Source organism: Macaca thibetana, chromosome 4 (genome assembly GCF_024542745.1).
Source record: "Macaca thibetana thibetana isolate TM-01 chromosome 4, ASM2454274v1, whole genome shotgun sequence".
Lineage (NCBI taxonomy): Eukaryota > Metazoa > Chordata > Mammalia > Primates > Cercopithecidae > Macaca > Macaca thibetana.
The window spans coordinates 31477253-31494778 of record NC_065581.1 but is presented as its reverse complement, the minus strand read 5'-3'; the positions used below and the strand labels follow the sequence as shown (position 1 = coordinate 31494778).

The 17526-nt window shown below is 44.6% G+C and overlaps 1 non-coding gene and 1 pseudogene across 2 annotated transcripts in view; both read right to left on the bottom strand.

The window, feature by feature from the left end:
* LOC126953147 (class I histocompatibility antigen, Gogo-OKO alpha chain-like) overlaps positions 1-17526 on the bottom strand; it is a 280609-nt pseudogene that overhangs the window by 208070 nt on the left and 55013 nt on the right. The window lies entirely within an intron of this gene.
* LOC126953975 (U6 spliceosomal RNA) lies at positions 16170-16280 on the bottom strand. Its single transcript, XR_007725445.1, has one exon. It is a non-coding gene; the product is annotated as a U6 spliceosomal RNA (small nuclear RNA).

Sequence of the window (17526 nt, the reverse complement as noted above, 5' to 3'; positions counted from 1 at the left end):
TCAGGGTCATGTCCCACCAGAAAACCCAGAGGGCACACCTTGTACCAGAGCCCTCATGAACGTGCTGGTGAGAGAGACCTGCATCACTAAGAAGTGTCGGGGTTCTGTCCTCTGTAGGATGGGGATGATGATAGGAAACGTGGTCCCAGAGTTGGGCTAGTTACTATCTGTTTGAGGATGTGGCCCTGAAAAGATAGAGATCAAGTGGTGGCAGTGACCTGCAAAAGTCAGAGGGCACAGTTACCATGACAACCCCAACAGAGCAGCCAAGGTTGTGCTTGACCTGCAGGGAGTGTGGGGAAGGTTAATAGAGGGCAGTGTCTCAGGTTCAAACAGAAGGGCAGCCAGCAAGGGCGCTGATTGATATCTATGGAAAGAAAGCAAGAGTTGAGGAGCAGGAGGCCGAGGGTGGTTGACACAATACAAAATCATAATCCATTCTCAATGCCCAGACCTCAGCCAACTTTCAGATTCAGATCCCAGTGATAGAGGAGGAGCCCATATCTGTAGGAGGAAGACCCTGGAACAGCATGGAAGTGTATGCTGGCTCAATTCCCTGAGCTCTTCTGCAAAGGAACCTACAGCCATTTACTCAGGAGACTGTACACTGGGCAAGGGAAATAGGCAGGATTTGGGGGAGGATTGACATTGGGTGTGAGCTGACATTGATGCCCAGATTCCCACAGCACCATCATGTCCCATTACAGAGGGGCTTCCAGAGGCCGGGACACATTATAGCTCATAATCCCATAGTCCCAGCCCTGTTTATTTCCTTATTTCCTGAGTGCATAATTGGTCTTGATGCACTGGCAGCTGGAGTCACCCCCACACTGGGTCCCTCGCCTGTGGAGTAAGGACTCTTATTGGACTGAAGGCCAAAGGGAAGCCTCTGAAACTGCCCCCTTCTCAACTGAATCAGAAGTGATATCACATCCCAGGGCAGGTCTGGTGGAGGTTATTGCAGGTATTGTGGGGGTAGCACCACCAGTAGAGAGCTGTAGGAAGTGGGGTGGTGTTGGGGTTGCCTGTTATCTCCGTGTATTCTGTCCTTGCTGAAGCCTGATGGGGCCTAAAGAATGAACAGGATTACTTCAGACTTGACCTAGTAGCAGTCTTGACTGCAGCTGCCATGCTGGCCGGATATCACTGCTAGCGGAGGTTAACAAGGCTGCAGGCCAATGTGTGCAGCCGTGGATTTGCTGAGTGCTTTCCTTTCCAATTAGAAAGTGGGTATGGAGTTATTCACATTCATACCACAATTATTTACAGTTTCCCTGAGAGCTATTAGAACTCTCCTGCCATCTATAACAGAGTCTTCAGAGACCATGGACATTCTACAGAATATTCAATCTGTTCATTTCATTGGCAACATCATAGATTGGGATGGATGAGAAAGAAGGTGGAAAGTATGCTGGAGGCCTTGGTAAAACACATGCACCCCAGAGAGAGGAGGACAAATCTTACAGAACTTCAGGAGTGGCCACTACAGTGAAATTTTATGGGTGTGGTGGCTAGGGGCATGCAGGGAAATTTCTTCCAAGTGAAAACAAAACAAAACAGAAAAAAAAAAAAAAAAAAAAAACCTGTTGCATCTTTCATCTTCACTGAAAAAAAAAAAAAAAAAGGGAAGCACACTGCCTGGTGAATCTCTTCGGGTTCTGACAACACTACATTCCATATCGAGGTATATCATTTTGGCCACATTTTTGGTGACATACGAGGATGCCAGCTTCAAGTAGGGCCCACACAGGAAAGGACCCTGCAGCAGATCCAGGCTGTGGTGCAGGCAGCCACCATCCCTCAGTCCCGCTGGTGCTGGAGGTGGCAGGGGTGGGGAAAGATGCAGGATGGAGCTGAACCAAGCATCGGGGGAAAGTCACAGTGGAGGACCTTGGATTCTGGAGTAAGATCATGTCATCCACAGCAGAGACATATGCCTCCTTCCAGAAGCAACATTAGTGTTACCAGCCCTGATCAGATAGAATTCTTGACCATGGGACATCGAGAATCATGTGATTCCAACTGCTTATATCAATTGGTTTCTGTGTGATCTACAGAGTCGTAGATTGGATGGGCCCAACAGTGTCCATCATGAGATGGAAATGGTCCATGTGGATTGACCCTGAACCCCAGGTTAACACCCCATCCACGCAGAAAATACCTGCCCATGAGGTGTCAGTGAGCAACCAAGCAGACAAATGCAAGTTAGCCAGCCTTCACTGTGGGTCGCTCAGACCTGGCAGGATGGGTGCGTGCATGCAGGAACCACACTAGCTCCCTTCACATGCCCATCCTGCCAGGTCATTCGACTGCCTTGGCAGGTGCAAGTCAGTGCTGCTGGACTCATAGGTAGCCTCATATTTGGAGGCTACAATGGGCCCAGCACAGCACTGACTCCCACCAACCAAGGCTGATCTAGCTGCTGCTGCCTCTGAATATGCAGCTTGTCAGGATTAGAGGGCCATGATAGGCCCTGATGAGCCCTGCTAGGGCGCTATTTCTTTAGGTGATCAAATAGCCACTAAGTGACACAGTGACCACACTGAGCCTCATCATGGAAGGGCCAGGGGTTCATCCTCACAGGGATAGACACTTCCTCCATGGGTAGGCTTGTTTTCCCCTATTCTCAGACTCTCCGCCAGCACCACTATCCAGGAGCTGCTGACATTCCTGATCCACAGGTTTGGAATTACTGCCAGCACAGTGTCTTCCTGGGGGACCCACCTCACAGGGAAATGGAAGTAGGTGCAGCATGGGCCACGACCAGGGGATCCACTGATCCTATCACCATCTGCACCATGCAGGGGCTGCAGGCCACACAGAACCATGGACAGGCCTTCAACAGGCACAACTCAGAACCAGCCTGGAGGAAACACTGAGGAATGGGTCCATCTTTCAGGACACAGTGCATTGATTGAATCAGAGACATCACTACGGTGCTGTATTCTCAGTAGGAAGAAACTTGGGTTCAGAAACCAAGGGATGGAAGAGGGCGTGGCTCCATGTCCCATCCCTTATATTCACCTACTGTGGAACTCGCACTTCTCATCTCCCAAATCTGGGCTTTGTAGTATGGGAGGTCCTGGTTTTCCACAGGGAGGCACTCGGACAAGGGGACAAACAAGAGCCCATTGAGCTACACATTGCAGTTGCTTCCAGGGAAGTCTGGACAATATGGGCCCAGAGACAGCAGAGGAGAAGAGCACCCCTCTCCTCTCCAGGCAGAGGTGCTGGACCCGGATCCCCAGGACGAGGCAGGGCTGCTGTTACACAATATGGGGCAGGAGGAGTTTGTGTGGAATCCACAGATTCACTTGGGGGCCTCCTTGTTCCCCTTGTCCCATTGCAAATGTGAACAGAATCGTCCAACAACCCAGTCTGAGAGAGTTTGATTTCCAAAGGCCCAGACCCCTCAGGAGGAAGGTTTGAGCCACTCTCCCCAGGTAATTTCCCAAGGCCTCGCTCTTGTGCTCTGACATCCTCAGCAGCATTGGTGCAGAGGCCCTGCTTCTCATAGGGTGTCCCAGTCACTGACAGGTAACAGCATGGACAATAAGGCAGGCCATTCCTGGGCAACAAGGGATTCCTCTATTGGCCATCTGTGGCCGGAGGACTCCTCCATGGCCTTGCTCAACTCTCCTTAGATTGCCTGTGGTCTAGGATTCATCCAACAAACCTTCTCTCTTTTTGTCCAGCACTGGAGTCAGCCTTGCATCTGGGCCTGCCACTATTCTCAGGGTTCTCTGACTCCCTCTCCATTTTCTATGAAAGGTGTGTCCCCCAATAAACTCTGTGAGAGGCCCTGAGCCAGAAGCACTCAAGGGAATCTCTCCCAGATTCCTGACCACTGGAAACTGTGGGAGATGATAACTATTTGTTGTTTTGGGCTGTCAAACTTTACGTTATTTATTATACAGGAATAGACAACTAAAAGAGCTTCAAAAGAGAAAAAGAATTACTACACTTTAATTTTTATTTACTTAAATTAACTAAAAGATACTCACTGTTATTTGGTTTTAAGATTTCAGTATATCCATGTATCAATAGGATATATTTTATTAACATTCACAGCAATCTATTTATTTGAACTTCAGTTTCCTACTGTGACCCAATTAGACACAAAAGGAAGATCCTGGCTATGCGAGGATGATTCAGTGATGGCCTCCAAATAACCACCCCTGGTTATTCACCTTCCCCCAGTTACTCAATCAACACTACTGTAGGTGCTACTGTGAAGGGTTCTGCAGATATAAGGAAGGTCCCAAATCAGTTGACTTTAAGGTCATGATTATCCTGGCTTGGACTGTCCTAATCAGGTGAGGTCTTAAAACAACTTGTTTCTTCCTCAGCAAAGAGATTCACAGAGTGAGCGAGATTCCATGTGAGGGGCTTCCTCCACTGCGAGCTTTGAAAGTGAAGGGACCATGTGGCAAAGGATGCTGGTGGGTTCCAGGAACTGAGAGCAGCTCCACCCCACCTCCACCCGACAGCTGCCAAGCAACCAGGACTACAATCCTACAACTGCCGGAAACTGAATTCTGCCACCAAGCTCCATGTAAACTTGAAGGACGACCCCAACCTCAAGATGAGGACACAGCTTTGTGAAATCCCGAACTGAGAATCGTTCACGCCAGGTCTGGATTTCTCATTAAGGAAATGTAGAGAAATAAATGGGTGCCGTGTAAAGTCACCGAGTTAGTGGTCATATGTTATGCAGTAACAGAAAATTAATACATAGGCTCAACAGATAAGCATATAACATTTTCTCTATTGGAATAAGTTAATGAATTGAAAGGTACATTTCTTGCGTAAAATAAAATCTTTCCTAATTTTTTTGGTATTCTTCATTTTATAATTTTTATGCAATGCAATTACATTTTAATACAATCATATTCATGAATTCACCAAAGACCAAACCTAACTTTGTGTCTATTCTATACCAAGTATGTCTTTATATACTGTGCAGTTGGTTCAGTTCCCACGCCTGCTTTCCTCATGTTTCCTGCCCTGGGTCTGCAGTCACAGTTTTGGAAATTTCTCTGGGGTCCAAGACTACGGGGTTCCTCTAGGACCTCATGGTCCTGTCTCTTCCCTGGCCCCGCACAGGATGATTTCTTCCCAGAGGTAGAGAAGGAGGTGCTCAGGCTGTGTTAAGTATGGGAGACAGGTGTGGAGGAGCTCACCTATGCCATAACTCCTCCTCTCCCACATCTCCTCAGGCTCTGACCAGGTCCTGTTTTTGTTCTACCCCAGGCAGCCCTGACAGTGCCCAGGGCTGTGATGTGTCTCACAGCTTGTAAAGGTGATGTCCTGGAGGGCCTCATGTGGAAGGGGGATGGGGTAGAGGGGACAAGACTGGATTATGGTGATTCTTTGGGACATGTTGAGTGTGTAGTGGGGAGTTCAGAGCATTACCCTTTATAGCCACTGACCTGAATTTGTTCATGACTGTTGTTTTCTGCAGCATGAGACAGCTGCCTTGTGAGGGACTGAGATGCAGGATTTCTTCACGCTTCCCCTTTGGGACTTCAAGAGCCACGAGGTCAGGAGATCGAGACCATCCTGGCTAACACGGTGAAACCCCATCTCTACTAAAAAATACAAAAAAAACCTAGCCGGGCGAGGTGGCGGGCGCCTGTAGTCCCAGCTACTCGGGAGGCTGAGGCAGGAGAATGGCGTAAACCCGGGAGGCGGAGCTTGCAGTGAGCTGAGATCCGGCCACTGCACCCCAGCCTGGGCGACAGAGCAAGACTCCGTCTCAAAAAAAAAAATAAAAAAAATAAAAAAAAAAAAAATAAAAAGAGCCTCTGGCTTCTCTTTCTGCAAAGGCATCTGAATGTGTCTGCGTCCCTGTTAGCCTAATGTGAGGAGGTGGGGAGACCAGCCCACCCCGGTGTCTACCATGACCCCCTTCCCCATGCTGAATTAGCTGACTTTACAAAAAGAAAATTACTATCAATAATGTGAATGCGCCTCATCCAATCAGTAGAAGACTCTGTGAGCAGAAACTGAGGTTTCCCAGAGAAGAAGAAATTCTGCCTCAGAATTGGAACATCTTCTTTCTGCGTTTTCAGCCTGCTAGCTTATCCTGCAGATTTTCAGACTTACCTCCCTAATAATCACATGAATAAATAGCATCATATGAATACAAATACACACACACACACACACACACACACACACACACACACACCCCCTATTGGTTCTGCTTCTCTGAAGAATCCAGACTGATAGAGACTGTGGTATGAAGAGTGGTTCTAGAGGAATATTATTAATATTTTAATAATATTAAAAATGTTATAGCTAACCATAAAAAATACTTTATTAAAATGTTGAAATGTATGTAAGCATAATTATAATTAGCAAATTAAGAATTAAATTGGCAAATAAGAAAAGAATTGTTTTCTTTTCCTTATACAGGACAAGCAACAGTAATTTGGATCTTCCTCACTTTCAGCCACCATTTGCCCTAGGTGTCCTTCACTTAAGTTTCTGGCTTGTGTTTTTGGAGTGAAAAGTCACCTGAATACTAAGAAGCAACTCTAATAATGTGAATCAGGTATCAAAAACTCCTTATGGCGTGTTAACACGTGATGATGATTCATGTATATTCCAACATCTCACAACAGGCAAGCATTATTTCCAGAGGAAAATTAAGTCACTTTTGTAGCTGCTAGTGAATGTTGTACAAACGAACACTGAAGATGTAAGGCATTGTTCTGCTCTGGAGCGGTGCTTCTGTGGCTCCAGCAAACGGTGCAAAGGCTTTCTTTAATTATATATATTTTATTTTATATACACAAATATTATACATATACACACCCCCCAAAACTGAAAGTTGAAAAAACAAAAAATACAAATATATCTTCTGTGATACTTCAATTACTTCACTCCATTGATCATTTTCTTGGGCGTAGAACTGAAACTATCACTCAATAATGTGTTTATACACCTTGCTGTGATTCAAATGGTTATAAACAAACAACCATTTGTTCCATTTTCTGTTGCCACTAGAACATGGTTATTTGTCCCTGATCTAACAACTCCTTCTCCAGCTCCACTCTCTGGCCACTGAAATTAACAGTCCAGGTGGTCTTTTGAGTCACTAGGTGGTTTGACAGGACAAGGTTGATTTGAGCTAATACTTCTGCCATGTCCATTTTGATTTGTAACAGAAGCTTTTTCTGGATTCATCACCTACAAGGTGAGCTGGAAAACTGCAACCATCACCCACGCTTGAAAATACGAGAGGTAGCCAGTATTTCTCTTCATGACCAAACGCTTGTCTCCAATTTTTACTATTGTCCTGGTTTTTTTTAAACCAACACAGCGGTAGTAGTTGAAAAGAGAGAAGACACTGAAGAAGAACTTTGTAGGCACAAATAAAAGGAAAAGTATGTGGAGCTTTGCTGTGTATCTGTCAGTTCATTCTACTCCACTAGAACACAGTGTTCTCAGGACTTGATGCCCTGCAGGCCCCCAGCTGAGGGCAGTGAGCACCCTGAGAGTGACCTGGACTCGCCTCTCGGAGTGTAATCGCACTGCCACAGCATCTGCATGTGAAGCCGGCCTGCACTTCTGGAACTGTCTCTCTTGGTCATGGTGGCTACTGTGACATTGTCTTTTCTTCTATTTTCCTCTCTTCCTCTGTCTTGTTGCTGGGGATAACTTTGCCCCTGCTGGCATCATGTCCTGAAGAGCTGAGGATGACACATCCTGGCTGGCATCCTCCCTGGTCGGCCTTGGGTCACTGTCTAAGTGCTGCCCGTGGCGGGAGGTTCTGGGAATGAGCGGCAGTGCCTCATTGAGCTGTCCCTGTGAGAGTGGCCCGCAGGTGTTTGTACCTGTGGCACTTTCACAACCGTTTCCAAGACTCAAGACAGTCTTGAGTCTTGTGGGAGGAGACCACGTCTGGGTCCTCACCTGTGTCCCCCATCTCTCATCTGGATGGCTATGGGGCCGACATTGTCGGAAATGGGAAACGCTGCCCCTTCACAAGGCACTACCCAGTTTTTCTCTTCTGGAAGGCGGCAGCACAATGCCCAGGCTGAGATGGACACAGGAGTCAGCATCCTAAAGTAAAACATGTGATTCTAATAAAAATACCTGAGCTTTTCAATGTGAATGAACAGGACCTTCCACCCTCTGGCAACTGTGTATTTCTCCTTGAGATGTGACAAAAAAAAAAGAAGAGAGAGAGAGAGAAGAAAGAAGAGAGAGAAAGAAAGAAAAAAGAAAGAAAGAAAGAAAGAAAAAAAAAGAAAGAAAGAAAGAAAGAAAGAAAGAAAGAAAGAAAGAAGAAGGAAGGAAGGAAAGGAAGGAAGGAAGGAAGGAAGGAAGGAAGAAGAAGGAAGGAAGGAAAGAAAGGAAAAAGAAAGAAGAAGGAAGAGAAAGAAAGAAAGAAAAAGAAAGAAAGAAAGAAAGAAAGAAAGAAAGAAAGAAAGAAAGAAAGAAAGAAAGAAAGAAAGAAAGAAAGAAAGAAAGAAAGAAAGAAAGAAAGAAAAAAAAAAAAAGCAGGAGAAGGAGTGGTGGCTGGGGTGTGGGGAGCTGGGACCCTGGCCCTGTGCAGGTGAGTTGCCAGGTGCTTCTGGGGAGGCCACCACCATCCTGGGCTCTGGCAGGTTGGGGCACCACAGAGCCAGCCTTCCTGACAATGCCGTCTGTCCCAGTGACTCACCAGAAGTCACAGCGCCCAGATTAGTTTTGTGTTGATAGAAAATTTTAAAGTGTTATGTAACATAATTTTACGCTTTTTGAGGAGGCAAATAAGTCTCTCTGGCTCAGCCGCTACTCACGGCATCTCTCTAATGTGCTTGAAGACGGTCAGATCTGTGGGGTTCCCACCCTCAGTGAAGACCTGCGCTTCCCTGCTGGGTCGTTTTCTGGTGTCTTTGCCTGTTGGTTGCCCCTGTGACTGGTGACCTCATGCCCTCTGGTGGACGCCATGCTCTCTTGCTCATTGAGGGTTGGAAAACTGGAAAATTACGCTCGATGAGGATAGGCGGTAACATTGGTTCTGTGTGGCACTGTCATCACCCGCACTTGAAGGGGAAGCCGTGTTTCAGAAAGTACAAAACGTGGCCCCATCCCTTGGCTGCCAAGTGGCTGCCAGGCAGCCTAGTGGCAATGTGAGCCCGAGTGGACGACACTGTGATGCAGGACAGGGTGGATTCAAGGGCCCCTTCCCAGCTCAGGGATTGACTGCAGGGCTGGTGGTAACCAGGGCTGAGAGGAACCTGGAGACACGCTGGGGCGGGGCCGGGTGAGAGCCTGGAGAGAGCCTCCACCTGTCCTCACAGGGCCTGGGGGAGACATACTGAGGAGGGGGCACCTGCCCCTCCACTGTGCCTCACCATTGTCCCCCAGCCACACTGGCATCCCTGGTGTCCACCGGGCACTTTTCACGTGTCTCTTCCTTAACCTTCAGAACCTCTCCGTGAGGTCCGTGTTGGATTTGCATTTCCGGAGTTGAGGGAAGACTCTGAGCCTGGGAGACTCCATAGGGCGGGGTCCACACTCTATGACTGACGCCACAGTTGAACCACAGCAGCTTGAACTTCGGACCCCAGAGTGCTCTGAGCTCTGAGTTGCTCTGGGCTGGCGGTGCCCTGTGCCAGCTGCACTGAGGCAGCCGTGTGCCTGCTGGTCCTACAGGATTCACCACCTGAAACCAGAAGCAGATCAGGATTTCCCAAATTGTCTCTAGCCCTGATGGGTGACATCTCCACTGTTTTAATAAGGCAATAATCGCAGCTACCACTTCTGTGGTGGGTGCTGCCATGTGCCAGGCATCTTTCTGGGTACTTGGCATATGTGAACACACACATTTACAATGGAAGCTCGTGAAGCACAGAGAGGTTAAGTGACTTGGTCAAGGTCACACAGCAGTAAGTAGTGGAGCTGGAATTTGAACTGAGACAGTCTGCTCAAGGGCTCAGGCCCCCACTGCTGGCACCATGTCACATACAGTGAGATGACTGGAGGTGGGAAGAAGCTGGGGTGTGTTGATTACATGGAGTACACATGGCCTTTGTAGTAAGCTGGAGCCTGTGGCCACCAAAGGTGGATTTGTGCATGAGCCGAGGACAGGTTTCTAATGTGCCAGATGAGGTGAGTAGGAGATTATGCACCTGTGTCTTCAGCCTTGTCCTCCCCGTCTTTGTCATCTCCTGAGGATGGAGCATCTGTCATGTGCACACTGAGTGGCACCACTCCTGCTGGGTGAGTCGCTGCAGCTGCAGGTCCCCAGGGTCCTCGTGAGAGGCAGTCAGCACCTGCAGCTGCTGGGGCTCCACCAGGATGCATTTTGAGGACACCAGCTCTGCACCATCCTTGGCCCAGACAGCGGGCCCCATGGGACCACCTCCAGGCAGGGAGCAACTCAGCCCTGCGGTGTCCCTGATGCCAAAGAACAACTGCTCCTGCTGGTTTCAAAACCTCAGCGGGAGGCTGCAGCAGGCCTTGAGTGAGGGAGGATCGGCTCCCAGAGCCTGGGGTCCTGCCAGACAACACTCAAACCAGGGGCTGGTAAATAATCCCCAAAAGAACCCGGGGCAACATTTTCAACTTTGCCAACCAGTCTCTGTACCAAAGACTTAACTCTGCCCTTGCAGCATGAAGCAGCCTTCCATAGACATCCTGCTGGTCTCCCCCAGACAGGCTGCTCCCAGTCCTAGGGGATCTGAAGTAGCTCCTGAATGGCCACAGCCATGAAAAGCACTAGGGTGCAGGCCAGGGTGTCTGTGACAGGGGCTGGGGCTGCAGTTTGTCAGGCAGCGTGAACAGGCATGCTGCTCCCCACAGCTTAGCTTGGCACTAGCAGGAGGAGAGTGTCCCTTAGAAGCCTGGGGGCCACTGGAGCCCAACTCAGTGTGTGCAACTCCCGAATGGGCTTGGTGCCCATAAACCCAGCACCATTGTGGGCTGCTGACCCACCAGGGCATAGTGCACCCCAGCTGAGCCAGCTGTCCTGACCCACCCACCAGGGTCACTGGAACAGAATTTTTAAGAAGGAGTTCACCTGCTGGCGCGTGGCTCAAGCCTTAATCCTCCACAGGTGGGCCGATGGCCTCAGACCATGCCCAGCCCAGCTTGCTGGGGCACAGGGACACTGGAACAGAATTTTAAGAATGAGTTCACTGAATTTGGTGGGGGGATTTCTTGAATTGTTTCTCTAATCTATTTGGATTTAAAGGCACAAATGACTCTATTTCCAGTAGTACAGAGAGTGTGAATACTCAGAATATCACCACTGGATAGACCTAATCAAATACTTATAAGATCTGGGTGACCATGTATTTGACACCTTAGAAGACTTTGTTAAACTAGCAAGTATAAGGTGATTGGCTGATTTTTGCCAATTGTGCTGGACAAAATGGGGAAAAAAAGATGAACTCAGGGCTGCAAACTTCTAGCTCATGAGCCACATAAGTCACCTAAAAGTTTCTGTTTCCTTTGAATGAAATCCTAATCTCCTGTAGCTGCAGGGCTGAAATTTCTGAAAAATAAACACAGAATCTCATTCTGTGGGTGGCTAAATTGCAACACAAAACAAATCCCAAACTCAAAGAATATCTGTTATTTAAGTGAAGTCATTGATTGGGAATAAATGGGATCCTGAAAATCAGAATGGGGACATCTGGGCAGATCCTGATGAAACTAAAGACACTGAACTCCTAAATTCCTCTGAAAATTATTTGCCAGTTACATTCAACCACATTTGGCGAAGTTAATCCAGTTTTCCCTAACGAAAAGGTAATAAATGGTCTTCTTTGAGGCAGTTGCCCTCAAGACCCTGTGATTCCACTCAACATTTACCCCCAACACCCCTCTGTGATTCCAGATCCGTAAATAGCCTTGAGTCCTAGCATGTCCTGAAAGGTGTGGTGGAATATGTCAGTAAGATGATTTAGAGAAGCAATGTGACAATGTGATGAAAATAATTAAAAATGTTTAAAAGTCTGTGTCTTAATATTTATCATTTGAGTAGCTTATGAATTTTCTAAAATTCTAAACATAGAAGAATCTCTCTATATAAAGATGCTTGTCAAAACATTATTTACAACAAGACAAAATGAAAGCAGATGGATCCAAAAGAAGTTGGGTTACATCTTCTTATCTGAAGTGGGATGCAGCTTGTAAAAGTGTATAAACTTTATGCAAAGTTTATAACATGGAAAACTACTTGTATAATAATACATTCAAAAAGCAACATCCAAGATAACCCATAACATATGAATGCAACTTTGTAAAATGACAGCATATATAAATATATATATACAGAAAATAACAAAATGAAAATGAGCACCACTGCACAAGACAGCTCCAGGGACCACCATTTGCACTTCAGTCTACAAAGGTTCAACAATATAATAGCAGTGATTTTTTAAAGAAAGGCCTAGGTGATGTTTCTGTCTGTGCATTTTAAAGTCTTCTGTGATCAAATAGGGTTTCACTTTTCCAATATAAAAACATATATTTTTAACATTTAAAATAAAACATTTGAAGTAAAATAACAATGAAATGAGGCCAGACATGGTGGCATGCACCTGTAGTCCCAGCTACTCAGGAGGCTGAGGCAGGAACATTGATAGAGCCCAGAAGTTCAAGGATGTAGGACACTATGATCACAGCTGTGAATAGTCACTGCACTCCAGCCTGGGCAACATATCAAGACCTTATCTCAATAATAATAATAATAATAATAATAATAATAATATTCACAATCTTCTTTCTGCCTCAAGCTAAAACTACTTTCTCATTTGAACCCAAAGGGCAGAAATGCCTACTGAGTGCTCCACCAGAGAAAAGAAATGAGTTCTTCCTTCACAATCCATGATCCAATTTTTGGTTACAGAGTTCAGCTGAGCAATAAAGGCAACACTAAGAACACCATCAATATATAGATTACTGATTGTCATGTATGTGTTCATGTATAAATGTGTACCCCTGAAAGAGGGAGATGGATTCTTCCATTTCATAGATGAAAATCTGAGCCCCTGTGAACTTTGAGGCTTGTTCTGGGTTCACTGAATGTCAACCTTGAGAATTGGGGGACATTCAGCCTCCTGCAGAGCCCACCTAGGCATGAGCCACACCAGTGGAGACTCCTCAACAGCAGGAAGAGCAACTGAGATCCAGGAATGTCCACACTTGTAGAGGGTCCATGTCCAGTGGAATACAACTGAAGGATGGGCGAAGGGTAGAGTCTAGCTGCTTCCTTCAGCTGGGGTGGCAGATGTGTGGGTCAGTCAGCTACCCACGAGGTGTATCATGTTCCTAGGGCTGTCTTTCATTCCTCTGCTGAGAACTCCATCCTGCACAGACAAAAACCATATATTCACTGGTAAGCAGGATCCCTTTTAGAAATGCAAACATAACTTCCCTAACATTAAAGTCAAACATTCTTTCTCCCAGTGAATCATCTTATTTGGATAATCTCCTGACTTCCCCTGAAGTTAGCCCCAGAGTTGCATCTGAGCATTTGGATCCAAGACAGAAAGTCATTTTGGGGTTTGGACCTGGCTGATCTTGGACCGTGTTCTGAAAAGGAAGCTTTCTACTTGCAGAAGAGCAAGGGTGAGCTCTGAATAGGAGATGAAATCATGAGGGGAAAAGACAGGTGGGCAGATTCCCAAGCAAACTTGGAATATATTTGCCAGCCTCTTTTCAGTTGTGATAAAATACACATCAACACAAAATTTGCCATTGTAACCATTTAAGTGTACAATGCAGTAACATTTAGTAGGTGCACAACGTTATGCAGCCATCATCACTATCAAGTTCCAGAGCATTTTCACCACCCTAGAAGGAAACTCTGTACCTGTTAAGCAGTTACCTTCCACTCTCCCCTGCCACCAGCCCCTGGCACCATTAACCCAGTTTCTGTCTCTCTAGATTTGCTTCTTCTGAATATTTTATTAAAATGGAATCATACAATATATGGCCTTTTGTGACTGGCTTCTTTCATTTGACATGTTTTCAAGATTCATCCAAGTTGTAGCGTGTATCAGTACATTATTCCTTTTATGGTAAATAATATTCCATTGCAGAATAGATTACATGTTGTTTATCCATTCATCAGTTGATGGGCATTTTCTTTTAAATTAAATAGAGAAAAACAAAAGAGGAGTTACAAATTATCACCCCCCCAAAAATACTTGCTTTTCTATTTACCTATGAAGTTACTTTTAGCTGTGTACTTCTTTGCTTCATATGGCTTCAGTTGCTATCTAACGTCCTTTTATTTCAGTGTGAAGCATTCCTTTTAGCATTAACTGTAGAATAGGTTTACCAGAGACAAGTGCCATCCGTTTTTATTTACCTGTGCATGTCTGAATTTCTCCATTATTTCTGACAGAGAGTTTTGCCAAATATGCAACTGTCAGTTGAGACACGTTGTTTTTTTCTTTCTGAACTTTAAGTTTGTCATGCCAATGTCTTCTGAACTCCATGGTTGCTGAAGAAGATTTGGCGGTTAATCTCATGGAGGATCCTTGTACTATATGAGTCCCTTCTCTTGTTGTTTTCAAGATGCTCTGTTTGTCTTTGACTTTTGACAATTTCATTATAATGTCTCTCAGTGTGGACATCTTTGAATTACTGCTACTTTAAATGTTTCAGTGTGTTGGATACCCAGATTCATGTTTTTAATAAAATTTCCGAAGTTTGGGGTCATTATTTCTTTAAATACTCTTTCTCCCCTCTTCTTCCTTCTCTCTTTTTGGGACTCCCAAAATGCATATACTTGATGCTGTCTCTCAGATCTCTTCTGTTCATTTTTCTTCATACTTTTTCCCTTCTGCTCCTCAAATGGGCAATTTCAATTGGCCTATGTCTGAGTTTACTGATTCTACATTCTGCAAACTAAAATCTGCTCTTGAAGTCCTCCAGTGAATTTTCCATTTTGCTTCCAGCTCCAGATTTCCATTTGCTTCCTTTTCACAATTATTTATTGATTTCTACTATTTAGTGAAACGTAGTTCTCCTGATTTTCTTTAGTTTTTTGTCCATGGTTTCCTTTAGCTCTTTGACTATGTTTAAGACAGTTGATTCAAAGTCTTTGTCTAGTAAGTCAGTCCATTCTTCTTCAGAAACAATTTCTTTCCATTGCTTTTCCTGTGAATGAGTCATACTTTCATACATGCATAATTCATGTTTTTTGAAGTTGAAAACTAGACATTTTCAATATTATGATGTGGTAACTGTGAAAATTACATTTTCTAAACTATTTTTGTATAGATTGTATTCTTTATTGTATGTGGTCACTGAAGTCTCATAGTTGTAGATGTGTGGCCTTATTTCTGAGTTCTCTATTCTATTCCATTGGTCTATGCATCTGTTTTTGTACCAGTACCATGCTGTTTTGGTTACTGTAGCCTTGTAGTATAGTTTGAAGTCAAGTAGCATGATGCCTCCAGCTTTGTTCTTTTTGCTTAAGATTGTCTTGACCATAAAGCTCTTTTTGGTTCTATATGAATTTTAAAATCATTTCTTCTAATTCTGTGAAAAATACCAATGGTAGTTTAATGAGAATAGCATTGAATCTATAAATTATTTTGAGCAATATGGCCATTTTCACGATATTGATTCTTTCTATCCATGAGCATGGAGTGTTTTTCCATTTGTTTGTGTCCTCTCTGATTTACTTGAGCAGCAGTTTGTAGTTCTCCTTGAAGAGATCCTTCAATTCCTTTGTGAGCTGTATTCCAAGGCATCTTATTCTGTTTGTAGCAATTGTGAATAGAAGTTTATTCACGATTTGACTCTCTGCTTGTCTATTGTTGTTGTATAGGAATGCTTGTGACTTCTGCACATTGATTTGGTATTCTGAGACTTTACTGAAGTTGCTTATCAGCTTAAGAAACTTTTCAGCTAAAACAATGGGGTTTTCTAGATATAGGATCATGTCATTTGCAAACAAAGACAGTTTGACTTCCTCTCTTCCTATTTGAATATCCTTTCTAACTCTTACCTGATTGCCCTGGCCGGAACTTCCAATACTGTGTTGAATAGGACTGGTGAGAGAGGGCAGCCTTGCCTTGTGCAGGTGTTAAAGGGGAATGCTTCCAAGTTTTGCCCATTCAGTATGATATTGGTTGTGAGTCTGTCATACACGACTTTTATTATTTTGAGGTATGTTCCTTCAATACCTAGTTTACTGAGAGTTTAAAAATATGGAATGCTTCATAAATTTGCATGTCACCCTTGTGCAGGGGCCATGCTGATCTATCTGCTCAGTATCTTTCCAATTTTAATATATGTGCTGCCAAAGCGAGTACTGACCACAAGTTCTTAGAAGTGGAGATAAGTGAAGAACTGTGGGTGAGATGGAGTGTTGAATTTCATCTGCAGTAATTTCTGCATCTAACAAAATGTGATTATCTCTGTCTTTTATTCTTTAATTAAGTGGTAAAATGCATTACAGATTTAAAGTTTAAATATTCTTGTATCCTGGGGATGAATAACCTGGGCAGGATATTTAATTTATTTATAGCTCATTGGTGGACACAGTCTAGTACTGTTTTTCTCAGTATTTTTACCTCTAATTGCTTCAAAGTGATTATCCTATCATGCTTTTCTCTTATGTATTACCTAGCTGATTTAGAATCAATGTTATTTATACATAAACAATAATGAGTTTATTGGCTTTCTCTATGTTTCCTCATTCTCTTGAATATTATGTATAAATTCAGTAGCCTTCTTCGAAGTTTTGATAGAAGTCATCTGTAAAACAGTCTGGATATGCCTGAAGGGAAATAAAGTTTTACAACCATTTTAACTTCTTTACTTGTAATAAGTTCTCCCCATTGACATAATCTTGTTCATAGTCTCAAAATTATTTAAACCTCTACTATATCTTTAGTGGCATGTTTTATCTATCATAATGTTATTTTATTCTTAATTGCCATTGCCTGTTTTATTTCTCCATCCAAAAAAAAACAGCTGCTTTTGGTTGGCTGGGCCCTCAGCAGTGGCAGCTGCCAGGTCAGCCCTGGTGAGTGGCAACTCAATTGCTGTGCCCATGCAGTGTCCATCGCAGCCACCACGGCCACTTTGTGCAGGGACTCCATGAGCAAGCCCTGTGCGGCTGAGTGGCATTGTCCGTCAAGCCATCTCACTCACCTGATTACAGGGAGCCCCAGTACCTTAAAGACCCTCTGGTAGGCATCCACACACAACCAGTATCGTCATGCACTCGGCCTATAGCAAGAGGTCTATGCGTACCTCTCTCCTCTACCTCCCAATTTTCCAACTCTATTTTCCCCAAGTTCGTGACTGGCCAGCCAAGGCATGAGCCACTGCCCATGACTCATTCATTCATGCACTACTGGGCATCATTTCACACCCCCCACCTCCCATGGGCTTGTTTGGGTTTGATTCCTAGTTCCTGGCTTGAGAGCCATTTCCAAAGCTGTTCTGGTGTCAGCTCCCAAGCCTATTGTGTTGTTGTAGATTTTCCTCTTTTTATGTATTTATTTCCTGGAATTAAAAACAATTGCACTAATTTTTTCAATTCAGCATTTC